The following is a 26605-nucleotide window of genomic DNA, read 5'->3' on the forward strand; positions in this document are numbered from 1 at the left end:
CAACAAAATGGTCCGGACGGGACTACCAAATTATTTTTAAAAGAGAAACAAATTCTTACAAGACACAGAATGTTATTTGTTGCATGCTGATCTCTATGGGAAATAAAAAGCGAGAACACGGGACATACAACACCAGAGCCAAAAATATGCAAAATATTGCCAATATTCAAGTTTTTGTAGCAGATGCAAAAGATCCAAAGCTTGATAATGGTTGTTTTATCAGGTGAAAAAGTGCAAAAGAGGTGCTCGTGCAAAGTGACACATGATCAAGCCCAGTGGAACGACATCTTCAGGACCTAAATTTTTAATATTCTCTAATGCTCCTGGCGAAGTTACAAATTATACATGAACAGTGTACTCACTTCTTTATGGATCCAGAATCAGCCTAGGATTGGGTGGAAGCTCACTGTCAGTGGAACTGCCCTCCTCGATGATCAGTAATTAAGCATCACAACCTGGTCCGCGGACGGAGGAGGTGGGATAAAGGATCAGTAGTCGTAATAAGCCCAGGGATGCTACCAGAATACCCTACCGAAATGAGCTGCGGCAGAGCCAAAAGTCTGCCAAGAAGGGCAGCCTATGCCTTGGATCGTCCCTCTCCCTGAACCCGCAAAGACTCAAGCTCAGCAACAAGTGATGACAACATAATCTCTGCAGGATTGGGACATGAGGGGGGGGCTTCTGACAGATCCAATTTGAACGCCACAAATAGCAGAGGACTTGCTATAATACTCAATTTCCCATGATTAAAGGGCCTTCCAAATATATCCTGGTGGGTATACTGTACCGGTTATTCCTTTCTTATCAGGACGTTACCATCGAGGCTCATCTGTTGCCCTCTACGAATGTTCATATCAGCAACCTCGCTATAACTATACGGACTAATTATCGTACCTACTTGGGATCAGTGCTACATTGTTTCCATTCTTCCCGCCTCGAAAGTTTTGCCCGGCCATCCTTCGATCTCCGCACAAGACCAAAAGTTTGAAGATACCTAAAGAATCTACCTGTGTCCAATGCGTAATCCCGACGACTCGTAGCTTGACATTATCTTGTTTGGCGCCGCCCGACATCAGTTACCATCTTATCGTTTGCCAGTTCTTAGATTGATCGGACACACCCAATACCGATCTTGTTTATCGATGACTACCTCTCTGGTTCACAATACGACCTAGTCTTGGCCCCACGGAGTACAGAATTTTATAAAACTCATGCCCTGAAGAAGGTGGCACCCACATCCTTGGGTGATTGCACCGAAACGCACGTTGGCGTGTCCTACTGTTTTGTTTGGTTGATCGATACACATACCAACATTGTATACCAACCAATTGTTGAGAGGATTTCTGTTCGAATATTTTTATGTGCAGTAGACGAATGTGTAGTACAATTGCTGGTTATGAATGGTTTGAATGTGATGCATGGTTAATATGAATGTGAGATTATAATCGACACACCCCCTTGTGATTTCTCTGTGGGGTCCAGTTCCGATATTGTAAATATTCATTGAAATATTGTATTCTGTGGTGTTTGTATATCTTATTTTTTCAATACACACCTACTAAACTATCAATAAACATTGTAAATTTTGATCATATATTTGGTGTCCTCCTCCCCCCTTCTTTCCTATGGTCGAGCCTGAGTGACCTCGAGGGTTAATTATTATAAAGATTCAGTCTGTTTATCATCCAGTAAGGTTGAGCAAACTCTTGTTCGTTTGATTGGTATACTGTATCAGCTCATACACATGTAACATGATTTAGTTTGCGGATCTGGTGTCCATCACCCTCTCTTCGACTTTCGTCATTTCATGATGATTTGTCACTTCCTGCGTTTTGAGAGTTGACTTTTAGTACACATGACTGCACTTTTAGTACACACGACTGCACATGAGTGCAGTCGTTGTCCGCAGGCTTTGGTTTCTGTTAGAGCGTTATTGTTTATATCCCACTCTTAATCCCTATAAGGCACAAGCAAAGCAGAATTTCATGCATGAACAAGTTCAAAGGGGTGGATGGAATGAAAGGTGGGGCGGGGGGCTGCTTACCCTAAAGATAATACATATGACAACAAGGACCGTTACAGCAATACTTGTTTTTTTACCCTAAATGTGCAGGGATTACACTCGGCACACCGTCGATATTCCATATACGCATATATCAAATAACAGCTGGCTCTTTTTTGTAAGACTCATCTCATTGACAATGAACTTCAACAGCTCAGCAAGCACTGGCGGGGCCAGATTTATGGTACAATATATTCCTCTTATGTACGAGGAGCCTTATAATGACTTCTGGCCAGAAATACCCTTTCAGGCCCCCCGAACAGTGATTGATAGGGAAGGCAGGTATGTGTTTGCAGAAGGCCGACTAGACGGTCAACCAGTTCTTTTGGGATTGGGATTGGTATATATGGGCAATCCTCAGAGCAAGGGACGTTTTGGGCTGGATTATCCAGGGTCCTCGCGCAGTGGGTGGATATTCCGTGGATATTGAGGAGGAACTACAGTAACTCCTAGATTTTTCCCTTGATGGCTCACACCCTTCACTCTTCTGCACCTCAGCCTGTCAGCATTCAGAACAGTTTGCCCAGTTGAGCCAGCAGTGGGCTCTTCTAGATGCAGGGAGAGCCCATAATCCGGACTTGGGTCTATATTCACACTACTCAGCACCACTTGACCTATATGTCTGACTAGACCATTTTCTCTCTTGCCCAGACCATATTCCACAGCTAACACATTCTGACTATCTAGGGCAGGTGATTTCCAATCACACTAACCCATCGCAGACATTAGATGGGGAGCGCAGCATCCCCCAGTTGCTACCTGGCGACTCTCAAAAGATACATTAGATGATGCAGCTTTTTAAGAGGCACAGTGTGTACATATTATCCGCTACTTTGCAGATAATCATACTACTGCAACAACCCATGCCATAGATTGGGACTCTTTTAAGGTGGTAACCAGGGGCATCTGTATGCAGAATATAGCTGAGGTTTGTAGGGAGTTGAGTAGGGATTTGAAGGCGGTAGAGGAGGAGGTAACAACCATGGACAATTGCCAATCCCCATATGAGACGACCCGGCGCGCCCTGACTGCCGCTAAAGCACGTTATTGCCCACTGATAGAACGTGTTCACTCGGCTACAAACCTGGACGCATGCTTGCCTGGCTGGCTCATCAAGAGGTACAAACTCCCCCAATCATGGAGATCGTACAGGATAGGGGGCCAGTCCTCATAAAGATATATTGCAAGCATTTAGCACCTACTACGATGTGTTATATCGGCCACTACCAGTGCCACCCTTAGAAGCCATTCAGCAGTTTTGGATCCCTTATCCTTGACAATCATCATTGCTATTGTACGTGAGGAGCTTGACGGCTTGATCACTGTGGATGGAGCACAGATGTCATTTTGGAGTAGTCAGGAGTCGCAGCTGTGACCTCTAGCTTGTTCTCTGCTACTCCTGGCACTTCCTTTGTGACCCCTGACCCCAGAGAGGGCAAAACCTATGCCTCTTTGAAGGAGGCCAGTGGTCGCAAAGGAAGTGCCAGAAGTAGCAGGGAGCAAGCTAGAGGTCACAGCTGCGACCCCTGACTACTCCAAAATGACTTCCATGGGATGGAGTGAAGAGTGCAGAACATAATTTGGCCAAAAATAAGACACTTGGCTTTGACGGATTACCGTTAGTATATTATGATAGTTTCTCCACCCTCCTTGCCCCCAATTTAGTAGACATTTATAATGAAGCCCTTATCACAGGCTCGCTTCCAACTTATCTTCAAGAGCCCCTTCTAGTTGCTCGGCTCAAACGAGACAGAGATCCCACTCAGCTCTCTTCATACAGGCCAGTAGCTATATGAGGCACAAATTATAAAATCCTCGGGAAGGTGCCAGCACAGCAATATGTGCAATTGCTACCTATACTGATCCATGCAGATAAGAATGGATTTATCCAGGGCTGTAATACATCAAATAATATCAGACAATTCTTTTCATGTAATGATCAGGCCTCGCCCCATTACCCCCAAGCAGCATGCCTTATATTAGACCTAGAAAAGGCCTTTGGCTCCTCGTCATGAGACTACCTGTTTGGTTTTCTGAGGGCCATGGGACTGGAACAATGTCTCTTAGCTTATACAAAGCTATTATATATCTCATGGTGCGTATAGGGAAGTTAATCTCGGATTTCTTCTCTATAGGTTGTGGAATGTGGCAGGGGTGTCCTCTTTTACCTATCCTGTTTACTATTATGATGGAGCCCTTGATACAATAACTATGATTAGGCGACAAAGTTGCAGCATCCTGTTGGATGGCATGGTGAATGTAGTTTCCCTAAATATGGACGAAGTGTTACTATATCTTGGTGATGCATCGAGTGACGTAGCGTAAATGTCGGCGGCTTTCCGTGACTTTGAGCAGTAGCAGGGGTGCGGGTAAGCTGGTGGAAATCATATGTTTTCAACCTTAATTGCAAGACTTCACTTTAGATAATTCAATTGGGTGAAAAAAACGCTGACTTAGTTGACAGCAGCAGTTTGGTATCTTTAGGTCTGTTTTTATCACTCTCAACAGGTCCTATTTGAGTATAACCTGCTTTGGGCTGCCAAGGCCCTCAAATCTCAAAAGCGGTTTTGGCAACAGTTACCACTAGCACTGGCGGGCAGAGTTGCTCTTTCTAAAATGATTGTCCTCCCTCGACTGCTATACTACTTTGTCAATAATCCGGTATTTCCCAAACGGCGATTCTTTCTTTACCTGGATTGGACACTAAGGGATTTGCTCTGGGATAACTGAAGACGTAGGGTGGCCTTCAACAAGCTTCAAATTGCCTGTGGGAGGCAGGGGGTTAGGGGTACCAACTTTCAAGGCAAATTATCTTGCTGCATAGCTTCAATGGATGGCCAGATGGTTATCAGGAAACAATCTTTATGCAACTAGTACTGTCAAAGGCCCCCTCGCTTTGTACGTAATACAACGATTTCTATTTCCCACCGTTAAGCTGCACCGTTTGAGTATGCTCCATGTGTGGATGGTTCGAGGGTGCGTGGCAAGAGTGCTACAGCTCACAAAACACATTCTTCCCTATTCACTGGCCATGCCCCTCCAGGGTTTACCCGACCTTTGGGGTACTTTACTCCTGACCAGTTGGCAAGCTGGCATGCTCACTCCATTGACACGGTTGGGAATTTGTTTCAGGTCACTCATTTGCTGCAGTTTGATCAAAGGTGTCAGGATTATAACATTCCACCAAATCAGTTTCTTCTACGTGCACAGTTATTGGGAGCCCTCAGATTACTGTGAGGGTGATTGATGCAGAGCCTCCCATCCATGCAGTAATGTATACACTGCACACCATGGGAGAAGGACAATACCTTATTACGTGGTTTTATAGAGCAATTAGGGAACATACTGGGGTCCCACTAACTCAAATCCGGCATGAATGGGATTAGGCTCTGGGGCAGCCCTTACATTGTTATTGTTATTGTTATCAGAATTTATAACGCGCACTGTGACCCAACAGGTATCCTGGCGCTGAGATACATATGCCCTACCATCGTAAGTGCAATGGGAGAGATGATGTTCCAAGGACTATAGGAGGACTAGAAGTTATATCCTAGGATAAAGCAGGTCTTTATTTTCTTCCTAAACTGCAACAGGTCTTCCACTTCCATCTGTCTCAAGTCAATTGGAAGTTTATTCCAAAGTTGAGCCACTGCAATGGTAAAAGCTCTTCTTCTCGCTTTTATGCTTCGGAACCTGGGGACTTTCACCAATTTAGCTGAGGAAGAGCGGAGACTGCGAGTGGGGACATACCATTCAAATTTGTTCTGCAGGGATTTGGGCCCCAGACCGTGCAGAGCTTTAAAAACAATACCGAGAGACTTAAATTGTATCCTCTGTAGTACTGGGAGCCAATGAAGCTCCATAAGTGTCTGGGAGGCTGATGAGCATCGTGCCCTCATTAAGGCTAATTTGGCCTCCATCATCTGCATTCTCTGGAGTCTCCCAATCAAATTCCTTGGGGACTCCAGCAGCAGAACATTGCAGTAATCAAGCCTACTCAAGATGAGACTGCTTACTATCAGTGCTCTAACCTGTGCTGGTAACATTGTCAGAATCTTCCGTAGCACTCTGATAAGGGCAAAGCAGCTCCCAATTGTCTTATTTATTTGAGCTTCTAGACTCAGTCTATCATTGAAACTGACCCCCAAATTACGCACCAACTCCGAGGGTATCAGTGGAGTGACCGTGGGGATAGGCCAGAAGCCAGTTGGGAGTAAGAGTGGAACTTTCCCAACTGCACAGCATAGGATTTCCGTCTTGTCACCGTTAAATTGCAGGGAGTTATTTTTTAGCCAGTGTGCAGTGTCCTGCATACAGGCATGAACGTTTTCCAAAGATATCAATTGACTCCCCTCCAGAAACAGGATAAGTTGGGTGTCATCTGCATAGTTCACAAAATTGATGTTATGTGACTTAATAACAGCAATCAGAGGGCTCATGTAGACATTAAATGTTATCGGACTGATCGCAGTCCCCTGAGGGACTCCGTGCCGGACATCAGTAAAATCTGATTGGTTGGGGGGAAGGGCTACAGCCTGGCGTCTATTGGCCAGGTAAGATTGAAACCACTTCAGTGCCATGCCCTCCACCCCAACTCCCTCCAGCCTTGCTAAGAGGACCTTATGGTTAACCGTATCGAATGCGGCAGACAGGTCCAGTAGAATCAATATAGCTGACTGTCCCCTGTCTGCTCGCATTCGAAGATCGTCCAGTACGGTCACCAGGGCAGTCTCTGTCCCATGTCCTGGACGGAAACCAAATTGCACATCTTCTAACTTGTTATTAACCTCCAGGAACTGGGAGAGTCTTGCTGACCAGACGCTCCGTGATCTTCACCGGATAGGGTAATAGAGAAATGGGTCTGTAGCTTTTCAGACATGCTGGATCAAGCGTAGCTTTTTTCAAGAGAGGTGTTATTATCGCTTGTTTTCAGCAGGGCGGTACCAGCCCACAGCTCAATGATTGGCTGCAGATCATATGAAGTACTGGGAAGAGTTCAGATCCTAGTTCTTTCCATATTTTATGAGGTAGTGGATCCATAGGAGAGCCTGAGGAAACACTTAAGGCTACATTATTGAAGACCACCTCGGTAGGTGACTCAAAGTGATCTAAACAGATCACCTGATCTAAGGGCTTAGCCCCACCTGCACACCCCTCCTTCCGGTTTAGAAATGGCCACTTGGCCATGAGGCTGAATGGGTACAGGCACTTGAATCTCCTAATGTCATCTCCAGAAATGCAAGATTTAAAAACATTCAATATAGGATACTTCATAGGGCATACTTTACACTGTCCCAATTGAACCGTATGTACAAAATGGCCAACCTCACTTGTCCCAGATGTCTAGCCCATTCAGCTGACTTTCAACACATGCTTAAGTCATGCACTAGAGCAGCCGGTTACTGGCATTCTACACACACTGTATTAGCTACTACCACATAGTTCACAACATTCAAATAATGGGAAGCTACAGCATTAGGCATATTTCCCAGGAGGAAGAGTCATAAGGTGAGGGTACGTTTTCTGAATCTAGCCCTTCTTTTGGGTAAACGACTACTGATCTTGCATTGGTGGGCACAGCAGTCACCATCCGTCACCCAGTGCTGTAGGGGTCTGCACCGCTGGGATGATGCAGAGAGTTCAGCACTACCCGTAGAATCTGGAAATGACCCATTGCAGCAGCCTTGGACACTGTGTTAATACAATTTAAAGACCTCATGGCTAAGAAGCACGTACAACAACCTAGAAAGTACTCTTCCCAGTGAGTGATTGGATACTCAGTATGTTCCGGGGATCCCTTATCCTGGACATCCTTCCATCCCATTTCTCCTCCGGGTTGGTGGTGCTTACTGTGTGCCACACCGGCCCCTGCTGCCTATCCATTGTTCATCTTGGTGTGTGATAAGACACTGAGAATGTATTTGGGCTCACCCCTGCCCAGGATATCCCTCCCGACCATTCAACCGCCTATTCTTCTTGTTAAATGCTTGTGCACTCCACTGTGTTCCCCCTCTCCAAGGTGAAATTCCCTATCATTATAAACCTGGCGTATGATGTAATGTGATCCTAGCTCAGCAAAATATATGAGACTAAAAGCTTTAGGATAATAGAGACTCACCATTACAGCAATATAGTACAGGTGGTAACAAGAGAGTGCATCTATATATTTGTAAACCTTTTTGCCTGTTGATGTATATTCACGTTGCATTTTACAAGTCTGGAAATATATAGGAAATTTCCAAATGTTCACTGTGGAGTGATGCTTACTGAATTGATTTAATATGTAAAACAGCATTGATTAATTGACAAACTTAAGAAAAAGCATAAGCGAGTCAAGGTGGGGTCACAAGTTATAATTAGCTCAGTAAACTAGAATTGGAGAATTTCAGTGTTTTTTGCATTTAAAATGTGACATTATGACTGACATTTTCACCTAGCCATAAAGTCAATTTAACCTATGGCTTTTTCAGTGTTTTTCTAGGTTTTTGTTTAATGTGGAGTTAGATATTATTACATACCTAACTAGAACGTCACTTTAATTGTTTTTTTTCAGTGAATGTCTGTGGTTTCTTTTTTCCGTAAAGTAAGATCTTATTACCATGCCTAACCTCTGTGGGCTGCTCCTCACGGGCTGCCAACACCTTGTAAGTGTCTAACTGCCCTTGGACCCCACCTTCTTCATTAACAGTCCTGCTGGAACCCTGCGCTACCAAACAGACGGACATATTGGGTGCTGTGGAGCTGCCAAAATCTCCTGCGAGAGTACTGTGGAACCGGCTGATGAATTTGTTTTATTTTGGAACTATCCCACACCCAATAAGGGCCAGGGGGTCAGGGTAGCCATATTCTGCCATTACTACTCTAATTTTAAGTTTCAGGACATGGGAAGCTCTTGTGTCTTTTAATGACGACTGCAACATTTTCTTTCATGTTGCAGCCAGGCAAAAAAATCTCTCGGTCCCCCAGGACCAAATCACCCAACATGAAAAAAAGCCCTCGCGAAAAATCAAACTGCGTTACATTTATAATTTACAGTCCAGCGGGACTCCTCCAGTGGTCCTGCAGTACCAACCATCCAGATATCTCTAATTATTTAACTTTCATTTTTCAATAACTGACAAACAGATTTTCACCAAATCACAAAAAGCATGTTAATCAATTCAGTTCTTTTACTCTATGGAGAAAAAGCACTCAAGATTCCTCTACTCTGCTCCTTTTATTATCAACCCCTGCTTGACTGATCACCCCAAAACTTTCCAGCAGAGAGTTGAGATAGATTATTTTTTGGAACGTTTTGTGAAAATGCATCAGACCGCGTTCTGTCTATTGAATGATCTGAAACTTGATAACATACACTGTATCTTCTGCAATAGAGTTGAGAGTTTAAATACCCAGTGTAGAGTGCTAAATAGGTATATGTCGTTACTGGTTCAATTGGTTTACCATCTAGGGGTCAATGGAACGTATTATTTTCTCCTACCAAAGTTTAGAACTTTCGTTTTGGTCATTTAGATCTCTGAGGGCCTGATTATGAGTTTGGCCCTGCGGCGCCGGGTCCCCCCACCGCTGTCCACCAGATTATGAGTATTTCTCATGTCTGGTGGGCTTTGTTTTTACATTCCCACGGCGGTGCCCTGAAATGGGCACCACAATGGCAATGCCAAAAAACAGTTCCTGCATGGCATGGGCTGTAAAGTCCCTGTCGTACAGGAACTGGGGTGCATGCACACAGGGTGGCACGCCTCCCTGCATGCACCTCAGGGTGCAAAGGCACAAGGGGGCCTTGTGGGGCCCTCTTCGTTTCCTCCCCGGCACGCTTATGATGGAGGAGTAACCGCCATGAAAAATAGGGCGGAGAGGAAACTTGTAATATTCTTGGCGGGACTGTGGTGGTCCCACAAAGCATATTGTGGTCTCCTGACTGCAACAACACCACCAGGAAATTGTGGTTACCTGGCGGCGGTGTCGGGGCAATGGCAGTCCGACCGCTCTAATTGTAATAGGGAGGTCGGAAGACCGCCACCGCTGCTCCCCATGAGTATAGCAGTATCTGGACCACCAGGCTCGTAATAGAGCTCTAAAGGATTCATGATGTTTTAGTAGACCGCCCTATTCGTCAAACCCCAAAGGGCTTGACAAATAAGAACTACATTAAAAGTGAAGGACTGAATCCTCCCAAATTAGCAGGGAATTACTTTTTACCATTTAAGTTTTCCGAAAAAGTCTGCTACATACAGGTTCAACAGGGTAGGGACCAGCACATAGCCTTATTTTATGCCATTTATATCCTCACCCAAGTTGCTCAATTGTAGTTCTGCATGAATGAAAGAACAACATTCCCAATTCCCCAGTCCACCAGCACTCTCCTCTCCTGTATCCTTACTTTATCAAAGACATTATAGTAATCCATTAAGCACCAATAGAAATCTTTGCCTAAGTGAATACTTTGATATGACAAACATCATAAGGCTGTAATACAGTCTTATAGCTAGCTGCAGTGGGCGATTCGGGTCATTAAAGGCCTGCCACAGCATTAAAGGCGGCCTGAGCCAAAGGCCACGGCCTGTAACAAAGAAGAAAGCAGCTACACCTCTGATGATCTTGGCATGCTTACCTGCATTCTGCAGCATTGGTGCTCTTCTAGCCTCTGCTCCTCGACCTCAACTCCCGACATGCCACAGGGTCCCCTACGGCAATCCAGAAGCTGCTCTCATGCTGGTATTACCCAGCCTGAGAGCAGCACCGTGATTGGTGTCAGTGCCAAAGTTAGGAGCACACTAAGGCCCCAAGACCCTCGGCTTGTTCTCCACCTGGCTGTGCAGCACAGCTTGGGTGGAGAGATCTAAGTGCGCATGACGGTTTGGCTGCCTTAGATGGCCGGCCAAACTGTCATGAACACTTGAAGCAGTGCCACCACTCCCTCTCCTTCCTTTGGCTGTGTCGATGTGTGGGAATGGAAGGAACCACCCTCAGCTCTGCTGCAGGAAGTAAGCGAGGAAAAATAAATTGAGAATAACCTTTGTTATCATCATTTTATTTTTCACTGCTTAAAAGTAGTGGGACGACACTCCTCCACCTTAGCGGAGGAGCCACCGCTGCCCTCCATGTGCTTTGCAGGGGGGCTCCTTCATGTTTCGTTACGCCACTGGTTTAGAGGCCCAGTTTTTCTGAAGACCAGAAGTGGTTGTTGTCTTGAGAGCATTCTGATGCGCGTAAGCATTGAAACTACTGGTCTTTTTTAAACTTCAGCTCTGCTGTGGTTTTACGGTTTTAATTTTTGGGGTTCAGCAAACAAGTAAAATGGTTGACCTGGCACCTTTGGAAAGTTAAACAGTCATAACTGGGGTGCAGTGGTCCCATCAACTACGCGGGTTCCCGTTTTGACAGCCACTTCCCTGGAGCTCCGTGCAGCAATGGATCCTCCGCTAAGGTGGAGGAGTGTTGCCCCACTGCTCTGTGTGAGAAATTAAAAAAGGCAAAATAAAATGATAACACAGTGTTATTTTATTTTTCCGTTCCTGCTTAGGTGCGGGTGGGGCGGGCCGTAATGGCCAGAGCAGGGGCCAGGGGGAGGAGTGGTGAGCACACTCTAATGGCCCTATTACGAGTTTAGCTATGCGACAATGGGACCGCCCCACCACTGCACCGCCAAACCCGCGTGAGAACTGACTGCTTTAGTCACTAGCGGGCGTTTTCGTTGCCGTTCCCATGGCAGTACCTATTAAATAGGCACCGCCATGGGAACGTCAAAGGAAGCTCCAGCACCGCATGGAATATGAAGTTCATGCCGTGCTAGAACTGGGGGTGCATGCCCACAAAGGGGCAACATAAGATGCCCCCCTGCGTGCATCCACATGGAGTGAGGCACAAGGGGGCCTCAGGGCCCCTTTCTTTTCTCACTACCACTGCTTTCACGGAGGAACGGCCTCCATGAAATCAGTGACGGCGTAGAAAGATGTAATATGCTTGGCTGGAACACCGCGGCCCTGCCTAGCATATTACTGCCATAAGCCCGCTGTGCCACTGCCAGGGAACATCGGTTCCCTGGCGGAGTCGAAATGCCAGACTTGTAATTAGGCCCTAAGTGTGCATGACGGTTTGGCCGGCCATCCTGGGCCGGCCAAACAGTCATGCCAACTTTGCATGTTTTCCACCGGCTGTATTGCACAGCTTGGGTGGAGAACATTCACAGGCTCATAGCACCCGTCTGAGTGCCAAACCACGGCTCTCAGACCAATCATGTTGCTAGCTAAAGTCATGCTGGTGACAGCAGCATCGTCATTGGCTAGGGGAGCCTGTGTGCTTCCTGCTCCCTGCGTGTCGCCGATCAAAGAGGGCAAGGAGGCCGCCAGCCGGCCTGTAGGTAAGTAGATTTTTTTTTATTCCCCCCCACCACCACCACCCTTGATAAGCAGCAGCCGCCACTAGCTCAGTTCCCCAGGAAGCTAGCCCAGGGTGTGGAGTTAAGAAGACTCCCCGCGTGGCCTTCCCTGGTTCAATCCACCTCCTGTGCTATATCTGCTATTCCTTGCCTTCAATACATTCTTGGAAAAAGACAAAAGATTTTCTGTCAAAATGTATTTTTCGATTGTTGACACTTGTTGTTTACAGACTGTATCCACGCGCCCCCTGCATAGACCCATTTTTCCGCCTCTATAAAACGACACATATTTCAGGGACAGCATATAGAGGCCGTAATCTAAGGGTGTAGCACGTTATTTTGCAATATTGTGAAAGTCTTTGGTAGGGTAAATGTAAACAGGGAAACACGGCCAACTTCACCAAGAGCAACACAAATGTTTCAACCTCGCAAAACGTCTTCAGCAGAAACAGACTCCTTTGCACCCTCCCAAAGACATCCCTGCGATGGGTTAAAATGGTGACGTGAAGTGGCGAGTGGGAGGGGCAGCCTCTCGCCTTAGACTGGCCCTTCTCGGCTCAGCTATTTGCCTGGGGCTAATGTACACATTGCATACATTTCTCCAGCAAAGAACACACAGAATACACACCGTATTGTTTTCCTTGCCATCATACAGATGTGCCATACTTGTCGCTCAAAAGATGGTTCATGTATGATGTGTACATACTCAATATGTGCAAACACCAGGAGCAGACGCCTGTATTTGTCAGGGAATCCTATATTAAGTCTGCGGCCACCACGAGTCACCCGTGAGGCACGAGCGTCTCCCTGTAATGTCTCTCAGCCTCCCACAGGGCTATCACTTCCTTCACAAACCCTCCCGTTCCCTGTTGCTGATCGCGCCGTGTTCTTTGCACGAGCTCTCCCAGTACACTGTGTGATAGCTCAGGGCTATTTGGAAACAGTAGCAGCCTCCAAGCCCACGGGATAAGTGTCAAATGCAGGCCAGGCCGAACCTGCAGCAAGAGGGCTTTGGAGGGACGCCTTCTTCCCATCATCCAGATGTATCCAGAGAAGAGAGGGCAAACAAGCATTAGCAAAGCTAATAGGATGAACACTTGTATAGTGGGCCGACTGGGTGTAGCCATGACTTTACAAATGTCAAACCCATTGTATTTCAAGTGCAGACAAAAGCATCTGAAAAATGGATGCTACATATGACCCTGCTGGGTTTGCGTCATTTTATCAGGATGGAAGTCGTTTAGTCAAATTTTTTATCATACATGGTGCACGTGGTCTCCTTCCTAAGAAGTGCTCACAATTCACATTCAACAAATGGACCTTCCCACAGATTTCCTCTGTAATTTGAGTTACTTTGGCCACGTTTGCTGCTCTTGAGGGGAAATGATAGCCATATAGGCTACATCACTGCATGTGCTCCTACGATCAATATGGGGTATTGCTGAGCACTCCCCACTCACCCCTTTCCTCACCTTTCCCCTCCTCCCCCCTTTCTACATTTATTAGTTGTTTCACACAGTTGGTTGCTACACCGTGCGTACGTCTTACTATATGAAGCCACCCTGGTACATGAATTCAGCCCTTTTCCTCATTCAACCACGCTTAGATGTTGTAATGGAAACTTTCAAAGGCACTGAGTTGTTATTCCTTATTGGTATAGGAAAAGTTTTATATATATTTTTGGACTACCACATTGACTGTCAATAACATGCTTCTAGGTATGAATACCACTTATCCATTCTTGTGTGAATTTGGTGCTCGTACATGACTTTCACCATCTGTGATATACTACTTTGGGGGTGTAACATGTTTTTCTTGTAATCCTTTTATGATTTATGGTTTGTAACATAATGAATTCTATTGTACTCTATTGTGCATCCTGTATGTCGCAAGGTCTATGCATTCTTGAACTATCTTATGATAATTTTAAATGGCAATAAAAAACTTTGGAACATGAAAAATGGATGCTACAGAACAAATCTGCTTCATTTTCTGTAAGCACCCATTTTGAGCTCCCTATGTCAGCACTCTCTCCCTAGCACTACAAAGCCATTCTCTAATTTCAGATGTAAAATAGTCCTTCATGCATTCCAAAGTAGGGGGAAGGATATCCCCAAACGGCCAATAGAAAAACAATGAGACTAAAGTACTCCTGCGAGCTGAACTAGGATGTGATGGACAATTTATGAAGCCACTGAAAGAAGATTCTGAAGCAAATGAAGCTGATCGCTGAAGAAGTCTGCCCCAGAGCTCATCAAAATATAGAACAGGATATATTTGCCATGAGTGGTGCATGTGCTGTACATGTCAAATCTAAACTTAATAATAAATAGTTTTGCATTGTTCTTTGTATTGTACTTTTGCCTTTTCTAGGTGCAATCTTTTACTTTCCGAGGCATAGAAAGGACCTTTCCTACGTCTGAGTTATGGTAGGAACCCATTTCATAATATGAAATATTTTGAGCCCAAAAAGCTGATCATTATCTGGAGGGCAGGAAATAACAAAAAAATAAAAATAAAAAAGCACTTACTTGCCACTGCGGCTGCAGCCTTGGTGCTCCGGTCCCGACTCGAGATTCCCTGCACAGGGTCCCAGACTCCAACCCAGATGCTGCTCTCATGTTGGTGATATTATTCACCAGAATGAGAGCAGCACCATGATTGGTCTAAGCGGGCTGATTTGACGCTCCTGGCTGTCAACACAGATGGAATGGAGAAATGTAAATGAGCATGTCGGTTTGGTCGTCATAAGACAACCAGCCAAACCGACATGCGCACTTACAGTGCCCCACCACTCTTCCTCTCTCCTGCTTATGCAGTGACGCTCTCAGGATGGCCCCTCCCTAAGACTCACCTGGCTTTGGCTCCCTAAGAAAAATAAACTGATAATAAAATTGTTTTACTATCATTTTATTTTTCACGGTTACCTCTGCTGCCTCTCAGCAGTGGGACAACGCTCCTCCGCCATAACGGAGGGGCTGCCCCTGACAGAAAGGTGTTTAAGGCTGTTGATATGAACAACCTTCTGGAGTTGGCTTTGGGGTTTTCAGCATCAAGAAGGTAGTTCACGTTCCTAACCTTGCACATCACTGTGTAAGTGGCAGCCTTCTTATCATGCAGAGCTCTGGGCTTTATTTGGGCTATCGCCCAGACCTTCTATTCATGTAGGTATTCACTCAGGATGGTATTTATCAGCTACTAACTGTTGGACTTGGCCCTTTTTGCAGGGTCATCTCTGAACTCCTAGTCCTTTTTCTGATCTGGTGTTGGTGGTTTTAGGACTCTGGACAGTGCATGTGCTCTCTATGGTAAAATGTGGTAAGATTGGTCTACACCTGTTTGGCGTATTTAATTTACCTATCGGTCCTCTGTAAAGTGGTATCACAGATACCCAGGGCCAGTAAATTAAATGCTACTGGTGGGCTTGCTGCGCTGTTTGCGCCACCCACCAAAAGTAGCCTTTCAAACCTGTCTCAGGCCTCTGCCATTGCAGGGCCTGTGCTCGCGGTTTACTTCCACTGTGACGTGGCACATAAAGTGGGTGACACGTCTGTGACTCCCCTTTTTCTACATATCAGTCATCCCTAAGGTAGGCCCTAGCTAGCCCTATGGGCAGGGTGTATTGTAGGTAAAAGGTAGGACATGTGCCTTAACTGTGTGGCATGTCCTGGTAGTGACAAACAGCCATTTTGGTTTCTCACTGCTGTGATGCTGCCCTCTCATAGGAATACATTGGGGATTTCCTGATAAGTGTTTCAGTGGTTATTCCTGATCTGAGAAGAGTAGTGGGATCAAGTTGGGTATGTTTGGAAAAGTAGTAATAAATGCTGCATAATGGTGTGAGCAGATTTATTATCTCTATTTTAAATATGCCACTTTTAAAAGTGGGCATTTCTGTGTACCATGTGTCTTTGTGCCTGTCTGTTGTGTATTGTATGTCTGGCTCTGGATTGACAGGGGCTGGGCAGGTGCAGTGGCTCCAGAGGGGCTGGGTGAGTCAGCGCTAGGCTTAATAGGCCCATCTGGATTTGGAGTGGTGGGAGGAGTAGCACCTGACCCTGACCCTTAATAGGACAGGGCCTGCCTCACACAATGCTGGCTCCGCCCCCTGTGGTGTGTCTGGGGCCAGGACCTACACTGACAAAGGAGGGTGTTGTGCACATGTGTAGGTGCCCCTAGAACTTTTTTGGACTGGGCACAGAGCCCTGTACCAGGGGAGAACAAAGACCTAGCTGGTATAAGTATCGGAGCTGTGACCCCATGGAATTGGGACCTGCTTGGATTTGTGTTACTGAAGGGCTGCTGGCACTAGGATTAACCACCACAAAGGACTGCCCCTCTGCCGGAGGGCCCTGTGAGCTGGCCTGCCTGGGCCCAGCTCTACCAGATGCGCTGCTTCTGTCTGGAGCGTAGGAGGGACTGGACTGTTATCCTTCCTGCTATTTTGGAGGAAAGTGTCTGGAGTGCTCCAGGGTGCTCCCTCGTCAGTTCTGTGACCTACCGGTAAAGCGCTTTAATTTTATTGCCCAGCCTGGCCCTTTGCCAATTGCAGGAGAGGGGCACTGCCTGTCCCTGGTGATGTTTCGCCGTGAGAGACCCGGAGTGTGGAGAGCCTCCTCTGCTGAGACGGCAAGCGCAGGGTGAGTGCTCTGCTGGTCCTTTTACCTGGGACACCCCCAGTTGTGAATACTGCTCCTGGATTTCACGAGGGAGCGTGGGGAGCCATTTGTTCTTCTTCATTTGGGCTCACGAGCACTGTGCCCTGCGAGAAGCAGACCACCAACCGGAAGTTAGGCAGGGAGAGCCTGACTGTGGGTGGGGCCGGCCCGAGGAAGCCAGGCCTGAGCGGGAAGCCAGGCGAAGGACGCCTGGTTGTGGGCAGGGCTCCTGTCCCGATGAGGGAGAGTCCTGTGTGGTTCCCAACAATGGAGAAGTGAGGGCAGAAGAGCAAGCCCGGGACGCCTAGCCTCAAAAGCGCCTGACTTCGGTACATCCGCCAGTGAAGAGGAAGAAGACACAAGGCTGCAGTTGTGTGGCCTTGGCCATTGTGAAGCCACACGTCAGCTTTCTGGGGCACGACTAGCCCGAGTGATGGTGAGTCCGGCCATTGGGGGAATCGCCTAGGTGGGAGAGACTGAGTGAGGTCTTCCCGCCCTCTAGGGCATAAAGCTACCTGGTGGTAGCAGTGCCGGCCCCCCTGTGCCTTATGGGCCTTATTTCTGCTGCATTGGCAGCTATGGGGCCAGTTTGGAGGCCTTGTGTTGAGTGGGGATGACACAGCACACTGTTGCTGCTTATTTGTGTGCACAGCTGCCCCGCAAGATTGCGGGCAGCTGCAACGACTGGGGCATTTCTTTTTCCATAAAAGAAGCAAGGGTGAGTTACACCCTCACCCCATTAAAAGTACGGGCCGGTGGAACCCACATGCTCATAGGGCCCTGACTTTTGTGGATAGAGGGCATGGTGGGGAAGCCCAAGACGGGCCCCCGAGGAAGGCCAGTTGGCCTGGGATCACCTTGTGTTCTGGTGAGGCGTAAAGCTCTAAGGTGATGTGTGCACCTTGTTAGTGGTACTGTGGTTCACTGCTGATATAGGAGTAATGCCTAATGTGATTTATGCATAATGTGTTTATGCTAAGTGCCATTGCTACTGGTTGTTTTTCTAATTGTGCATTCTAATGGTTATGACAGTGGCCCGATTGGCCCTGTATTGTATATAATCCCCTGTAAAGTTATACCTAGAGTCAGGTGGCACAGTGTACCTATGCGAATACGTTCTAATGTGTTTATGAGTAATACAAAGGCTATTTTATTTATATAACCTTGCGTGGAGTTTCTTTCATGGTGTGCACAGTGTGTTGCTGCTGTGTGTGTGTGTTGCGCAAACGCTTTACACATTGCCTCTGGGATAAGCCTGACTGCTCGTGTCAAGCTACCAAGGGGTTGAGCAGGGGTTATCTACAGTGTGTAACTCATTTGTCCTGACTAGAGTGGTGGTTTCTGCCTGGCTTAGGCGCATGCCCTAGCCAACCAGAAATCCCATTTCTAACACTAACTCACATCCAAATTCAATAGAAAGCCATTTTAAAGCCAACCACCTTCTGTGGCTTCTCCAGTTAGGCAACAAGCAGGCATGGTAGCAGAAAATGTCACTACTATTTTCCAACTGTTTGAAATGCTCTTTGATGCCCCATATCAATCATTTCAGGATTTAGTTGAGTGTCTCAATAGGCCTGCTAGTTTTTGAATGCAAAGAAGTGAACATTTGTAGCTTGTCCCAAACCAGTGACATATAGCCTTGAGAAAAGTAGATATCATCTATGTATGTATGAGACGATCTAAGTGGGGAACCCCACCATCACAGAAATCCCTCTTCATAATAGGAGATGTGACCTTTCTGGAGCACTGCCTCAGGGTAAAACCATAACCAGAGTAAATCTGTTCTCAGGGGAGGTCTTTGGGTCTCGGCCTGACAATATCCCTGCCTTTTCTAAATACTACCAGAGTAATTATGGCAACATTGGGTTTACCGCCAATTATGAACATCCCTTTCATTATTAGTTCAATGGGATCCAGTAAAGGTGGCTTGCCACTCTGCTGTGGGTTTTGATCACACCCAGATTCACAGTGAGGGGGACAGTGTGAACCAAATTCTGCAATTAATATTTGTAACACCATTAACCTCCTGTGACCCAAGGTGAAAAATTATTTACCTCACTGTAGAGATTTCCATTCTCCTGGTACATATTGAGCAATAAACAGTTTGACTTATTCTTGATGCACAACCTCTCTGTGGAGGCTTACAAGAGTAGGCCACTCTCTTGGGTTTGCCTGGATAGTCCTTCTGCTGTCTATAATTAAACAGGTCCAACCAGTTTCCCAGTGCATAAATTCCAGTTGTCTCAGACCGAGAGGGTTTCTTCTGCACCTCGAGGTCTTGGGCAACTCTGTTGAAAGCTGTGCTCATACCACTTTCCATCTCAGGTTGTTGGGTTGAAGAACAGTGCCTTTGCACTCCTTAGGACCACTTTCTCAAGGCCAGTGACCTTGATTAGATGTCTGGGTTTGAGACGCCACTCATAAATTCCAGTATAGGCTGATTGGCTTTCGTTTTCTTCACTTGGCGTTAGGCAGATCACTGCAAGGCAGAAAATCTGTGTGCAGTGATGTCCCTTCTGTGAAGTCAGTGATCCTGTCCAGGTCTTCTTAGGGTCATTGATGTTCCTATAGAATTGAACTGTCAATACTGCTCTGGAGAAGCCAACCTTTCCTCCACTATTTTGGATGGCTACAGGATCACTCAGATCAGATGTAGTAATTGTGTTGACATAGATATCTTGGAGGTACCCGATGGTGTTGATGAGCACTGTAGCAAGGGGTCCCACTGGGATGCTCTAGATCCTAAACTCCACACTATCTATTCCCTTTGAGGGCTTGTTATTGTAGGGTAGGGCTTCTTTGGGCAGTTAGACCCCTCCCCCTTTTATTGGCCACGGTTGAGTAAATCTCCCAGACACTCCATAAATACTGGAAGGATTCAAGAGTTTATTTTCTCCCTGGAACTCTCTCCTCCTTTTTCACCAAGATGTCCTGGAACTTGCCTGCTGAATGGAAAGTTTGGAGCCCTCTGGAAAACTAATTTTGGTTGCATTATGTATTTCTAAACTCCACTCTGATTAAAATGGTAGACACCAGATTCGCCTAACTTATGATGCCCAGATGTTTTCTAGACAGTCTGGTACCAATCCACTAGTTAGCTTCCTTCATGTGCTCTCTGTGGTCAGAGAGGTTGGTTTCAACCAAATGGTGATTTAGTTCTTCAAAGCAATTTCTGAAGATGCGCTCCTTTGTCATCATATTATGCAAGTAATCAGATGAAAGCACTGACATGCTGGTACCACCGTCAGTGGCACAAATGAGAGATTGTGTCACACCTGCATATACTTAAACCCCATACCACTAAGTTACATGTATCCAGCAGCACTCTAGTATTATTGGCTTTGAAAGCGGATTCTGCATTGAACACCTTCTTCATTTCTCCTCCTCTCTCAACCCATGAAGTTTTTGCCTTTCCAAGTGGCTGCATACACAAGGTTTATTTTATTATTCTTTTGTATACAGTCTGCATCCCAGTCCTCCATTCATGTACATTTAATTTTACCTGATGCACACCTCACATCCGATTCCAGAGTAAGTGATCACATCATGTCTTCTGTGGGCTTCTTCACTGCCTCCAGAGTTTATCTCAGGTGCTTCTTCGTCATCATTGCCCTTCTAAGGGTGGAAGTGCATTGGTAATGGGTTTTCACTTCCAACCAGCATCCACAGTGGAAGTTCAACAGCCTCAGTGTCATTCCTTGACAACAAACACTGACTTCTCCATTGCAAGCCTTTGACTGTGGCACTGTGGCAAGTATCAATCAATCAGGGTTTGTAAAGCACAGCTTCTCACCAGTGAGGGTCTGAAGGCATTGGCTGATGATCTGTCTGAGCACTGGGGTTCAGTCGAAGAACCAGGTCTTCAGATACTTTCTGAAATGGGTCAGTGACAGTGACTGTCTGAGGTGGAGAGGCAGGGTGTTCCAAGTCTTGGCTTCATCCGGTTCTAGTCTTGGGTATCCAAGGGACGGTAGTAAGGGCCAGCTGGGTTGAGCGAAGGTGTTTGGTGGGTACGTGGAATGAAAGGCAGTGGCTCAGGTATGCTGGTCCTGCATCATGGAGGGCTTTGTAAGCATGCGTGAGGAGCTTGAAAGTGATTCTTTTGTTTACTGGGAGCCAGTGGAGTTCTCGAAGGTGTTCGGTGATATGGCTGTGGCGGGGGATGTTGAGGACCAGTCTGGCTGTGGCATTTAGAACGTTCTGTAGTTTTCTGAGGAGTTTCTGGGTGACCCCGGTGTAGAGTGCATTGCCATTGTTGAGTCTGCTGCTGTGTGGGTGACTGTTTTTCTGGATTCGGTGGGGATTCATCTGAATGTCTTTTGAAGCAGGCGAAGCGTGTGGAAGCATGATGAGGGGACAGCGTTGATTTTGTGGTTCATTGTGAGCTAGGAGTTCAGTATGATGCCGAGGTTTTGTGCATGGTCTGTGGGGGTGGGTGGGGTTCTCAATGCGGAAAGCAACCAGGAGTCATTCAAAGCTGAGGGGGTGGTCCTCAGGATGAGGACTTCAGTCTTATACGAGTTGAGTTTGAGGCAACTGTTTTTCATCCAGGTGGCAACGGCCTTCATCCCGCTGTGGAAGTGATTTCTGGGGGCTGTGGGTTCGTTTGTGAGGGAGAGGATCAGTTGGCTGTCGTTGGCATAGGAGACGATGTTGAGCCCGTAGGTCCTCACGATGGCTGTGAGAGGGTCCATGTAGATGTTGAAGAGGGTGGAGCTCAGGGCAGCCCTCAGTTATTCCACAGCTGATCATCGTGGGTTCGGAGAGGAACAGGGGTAGTCTGACTTGCTGTGTTCAACCGGTGAGGAAGGAGTGGAGTGAGCCAAAGGCCTTGTCGCGGATGCTGGCCCCATGGACTTTCTTGGTTAGAGTTTGGAGGGAGATGGTGTTGAAGGTGGGTGAGAGGTCCAGAAGGATGAGGGCTGTGGTTTAGCCCTGGTAGAGTAGGGAGGGGATGTCGTCAGTGGCAACAAGAGTGTGTACTCGGTGCTGTGACTGCTTATGAAGCCAGATTGGAAGATGTCCAGGACTTGGTTTGCTTCGATGTACTCGGAGAGTTGGCCGTTGATGGCCTTCTCGATGACTTTGGCTGGGAAGGGGAGCAGGGAGATGGATCTGAAGTTCTTGAGGTCTGTTGGGTCAGTGGATGGTTTCTTTAGCAGAGGGTTGATATCAGTGTTTTTCCAGTCGTCGGGGAAGGTGGCGGTCTCAATGGAGCAGTTGATGGTGCAGCTGGAGCTCGGGGTGATGGCGGTAGCTGCTCTATGGAAGATGTGGTGGGGGCATGGGTCCATGGGGGCTCCATAGTGGATGCTCTTCATGATCTTGAGAGTCTCATCTGTGGGGAGCGGGGTCCAGTTGAGCAGGATCTGTTGGGGTGCGACGTAGTTGGGTGCGGTGGTGTTGGGCTTGGTAGGAGGATCTTGGGAGTCGAAATTGCCGTAGATCTACCTGATTATGTGGTGAAAGAAGGCGCAGAGTTTGTCGCAGAGCTCATGGGAGGGTGGGAAGTCCGTGGTTTCCCCGTTGGGCCTGGCAAACTCCTTAACGATGGCGAAGAGTTCTTTACTGTTGTGTGTGTTGGTGTTTATTCTGTCCTGGAGGGCTGTTTTCTTTGTGGTGTGAGAGGATTGCTGCTTTTAGGGTTGTGTGGGTTTCCTGGGTTTTGTTGTTCCTCAGTTTCTTCACTAGTCGGCTGCAGGTGCGTCTGGATTCGTGGTGCGCAGGAATGAACCAGCTGGCTTTCTTGGAGTGTTGCTTGCTGCGTGCCTTCTTGAGGGGTGCCAGAGTGTCGGAGCAGTTGGACATCCATTGGTGGAGGTTGTGTGCTGCGCTACTGGCGTCGGCGGCTGTCGGAGGTGTGGTAGAGCTGAGGGAGGCATTGAGCTGTTTTTCGGTGACCTTCTTCCAGCTACGGCCCGGTGGGTGGTGAGGGCATTGATGTACGATGGGTTTGGTGAAGGCGAAGTGCACGCAGTGGTGGTCGGTCCAGAGGAGTTCGGTGGTGTGGCTGTAGGTGATGTTTTCGCTGACGGAGAAGACGGGGTCGAGCGTGTACCCTGCTGCATGGGTTGGTGCAGTGACAAGCTGCCTGGGTCCTACATTTGCGAGGTTCTCCAAAAGGGATGCAGTGTTCTGATTGTTGGGGTTGTCCAGGTGAAAGTTGAGGTCACCGAGTAGGATGTAATCAGTGGATGCGAGAACCTGGGGGGGCGATGACGTTGATGATGGTTTCAGTGAAGGGGTGGCATGGGCCAGGTGGCCTATAGATGAGGGTTCCGTGGAGGGTGGTGTTGGGGTTGGTCAGGATCTGGAAGTGGAGGTGTTCCATTGTTGTCGTTGGGTCGTCCGAGTGGGTGGTCAGGCGGAGTGTGTTTTTGTGCTCGATGGTAATGCCTCCTCCTGGTCAGTTGGTACAGTCCTTGTGGGAGATCTTGTAGCCACCGCAGATGGTGGTGGTGATGTCCTGGCCAGAGCTGGGGTCTGTCCAGGTTTTCATGAGGAAGGTGATGGCGGGAGAGGCGGAGTCGAGGAGGTCCCAGATTTCTGTGGTGTATTTGTGGAGGGAGCGCATGTTGAGGAGGATGCAGCTGAATGGGTCGGGTCTGCTGTTGGTTAGGCAGCAGGAGGAGCTGGAGTGTGGAGGTGGGACAGGGTGCAGCTGCAGTTTCGGCTGGAGACGGGCCCTTGGGTGTCCTTCAGCGATGCGAAGTGACAGGCGGCATGGCATCTGGAGTTGAGGGCAAGGAGGATGCTGGTGTCGTATAGGTGGAAGTCCAAGGACCAGGTTCCGTAGCAGTGGGCACAGTCCAGGCATGGAAGGGCGCAGACGGGCATGCCTTTGACACGCATTGCCACCATTAAGTAGTGTGCTGGGGGCTGGACAACTGGGAGGCAGGAAAAGCAGGGAGCGGTAAAGTGCCACCAGAGGTGTGTGGGCCGCAGGGGATTGCCGCGGCAGGGGCAAGCACGGCAAAGGACAAAGATAAAAAAGAGGAAAAGGAGCAAGAAGGGTGAAAGGGATGGAAAGAAAAGGCAAAAAAAGCTAGTAAAAAAGTAGAAAACAAAGTGAGACAGAGGGCAGTCCAGCAGCAGAGCAGTGACACTCTGCCACTAGATCACCAGGGATGAGGGAAAAATGCAGTAATGGCAGAAGAAAGCAGAGAGAAAGGCAGAAAAAAGAGATGGAGCGCAGTCCAGCAGCAGAGCTATGACTCTCTATCACTAGACCACCAGGGATGAGGCGCAGGCGGGTGCCTGTGGGTGGAGGAGGGTCTAGTACCACTGACCCGAAGGTCAGTAAATCAGCAGCAGGGAGCTCGGGGACAGCAGCCACCAAGCAGAGATGCACAAGGAAGGGAACAGTCAACTGGAAGTATTGCATTGTGTATATGGTTGCGATATTATCCCCAAACCTTCCATGTATTCATGTAAGTGAAGACACATTTCTTAGTACACATATGTGCAGTGTGTGGTTGTGTCACTTTGTAATATGCTAGTGTTGCCGTTTTACTGCTATTTTTAGTAGACCTGGGCACAATTTTCATTCCGCAAGTGGAATTGGAGAATTTTGGCGACTCCATCTTACTCTTATACCATGGAGTTCCCGCAAAATTACAGCAATTGCCATGTCCCGTTCGAGCAATGCGATGACAACGGGACCAACGTGAGGCTTCAGAATGCGAGCTGGCAAGTGCGAGCCAAATTTGGTGTCCCTAGTGTGATTTTCAGTCATTAGGATGACTTCCTGAAAGATTTTATAAATGCAGGCGGTCACGAGCAGTTATGGTCAGTGGACTCCTTACCGAGTAGATGTTCTACTCAACCACCAGCAAAATCAACTTGAAAATAGCGTGGTGCCATTTGCAGTGATTTTTCAGCTTTGAATGACCTACTGATGCTAAAATTGGAACTAGTGCAGCGAGACGTTAATTTTACGCCCAGTGGCAGAACTCCATGGAATCTCACTGAGTTTTTAAGTAACTCTGCGTGATTCCGCAGACTGAGATACCGCAAGTTCTGCCCAGGTCCACTTTCTAGCTGTGGGCACAGTTGAAAGAATGGATTGCATATGTAATTTGGGGGCATATCAACAAGGGCTTTATCTCTGCTTTTTTGGCTTTAAAAGCCAAAAAAGCAGAGATAAAACTAGCGCCCTATCAACAACAGGGTGCTAACATGCAAATTTACATGTTAGCACCCTTTTACTCTACGCTTCCCCTTGCATCTCTAATGAGATGCAAAGGGGGCGTTCCAGAGTAAAATAATAGGAGAAATGTCGCTAAGCGACATTTCTCCTATTATCAAGAATATCGCTAACCCTGTTAGAGACAAAAAAAGCAGCGCTAACCGCGGTTAACGCTGCTTTTTTCGTCTGGTATTTTTCTGATTTAGCCATGGTATCCTATGGAAGGAGGATATCATGGCTAAATTTGTCTGTCCCTATCAACAAGCTAACGTAAGATTATCGCTGGGTTTCCAGCGATAATCTCATGTTAGCCACTTAGCGTGAGGATTTTTATCGCTATTGAGATAAGCTTTGCTAATAGCACGCTATCTCAGCGATAAAAATCAACGCTAGCCGGCGATAATTATCCTAGCGCTAAGTGCGCTTAGCGATAATTATCGCCGGTTGTTGTTGATATGCCCCATATTTCTTTTGTTTGGGAGATTGCTTGTAATGTGGCGATGTGGGACTGGGGTGAGGCAGAACATTTGGGTTGGTGCCAATTTTTCACAATTGTCCGGTACTCTAAACGAAGCCTTAACTACAACAATTTAAGAAGCATTTTAAGATTTGAGTGTCTTATGCCGAGTTCTATTGATTATTTTGTCCAAAGCCGTTCCTTTCTTCAGTTTTATACTATATTTATTTACTCTTTTTTTGTTATGTTTTTTTTTCAGGTATTGTGTATTTCTTAAGGTACTATGGGGCATATCAACAAGGGCTTTATCTCTGCTTTTTTGGCTTTAAAAGCCAAAAAAGCAGAGATAAAATTAGCGCCCTATCAACAACAGGGTGCTAACACGCAAATTTGCATGTTAGCACCCTTTTACTCTACGCTTCCCCTTGCATCTCTAATGAGATGCAAAGGGGGCGTTCCAGAGTAAAATAATAGGAGAAATGTCGCTAAGCGACATTTCTCCTATTATCAAGAATGTCGCTAGCCCTGTTAGAGACAAAAAAAGCAGCGCTAACCGCGGTTAACGCTGCTTTTTTACGTCTGCTAATTTTCAGACTTAGCCATGATATCCTATGGAAGGAGGATATCATGGCTAAGTTTGCCTGTCCCTATCAACAAGGTAACGTGTGATTATCGCTGGTTTTCCAGCGATAATCTCACGTTAGCCTGTTAGCGTGTAGATTTTTATCGCTATTGAGATAAGCGTTGCTAATAGCACGCTATCTCAGCGATAAAAATTCACGCTAGCCGGCGATAATTATCCTCACGCTAAGAGCGCTGAGCGATAATTATCGCCGGTTGTTGTTGATATGCCCCATGG

This window comes from Triturus cristatus, chromosome 2_1 (genome assembly GCF_964204655.1).
Source record: "Triturus cristatus chromosome 2_1, aTriCri1.1, whole genome shotgun sequence".
In the NCBI taxonomy this organism is placed as follows: domain Eukaryota; kingdom Metazoa; phylum Chordata; class Amphibia; order Caudata; family Salamandridae; genus Triturus; species Triturus cristatus.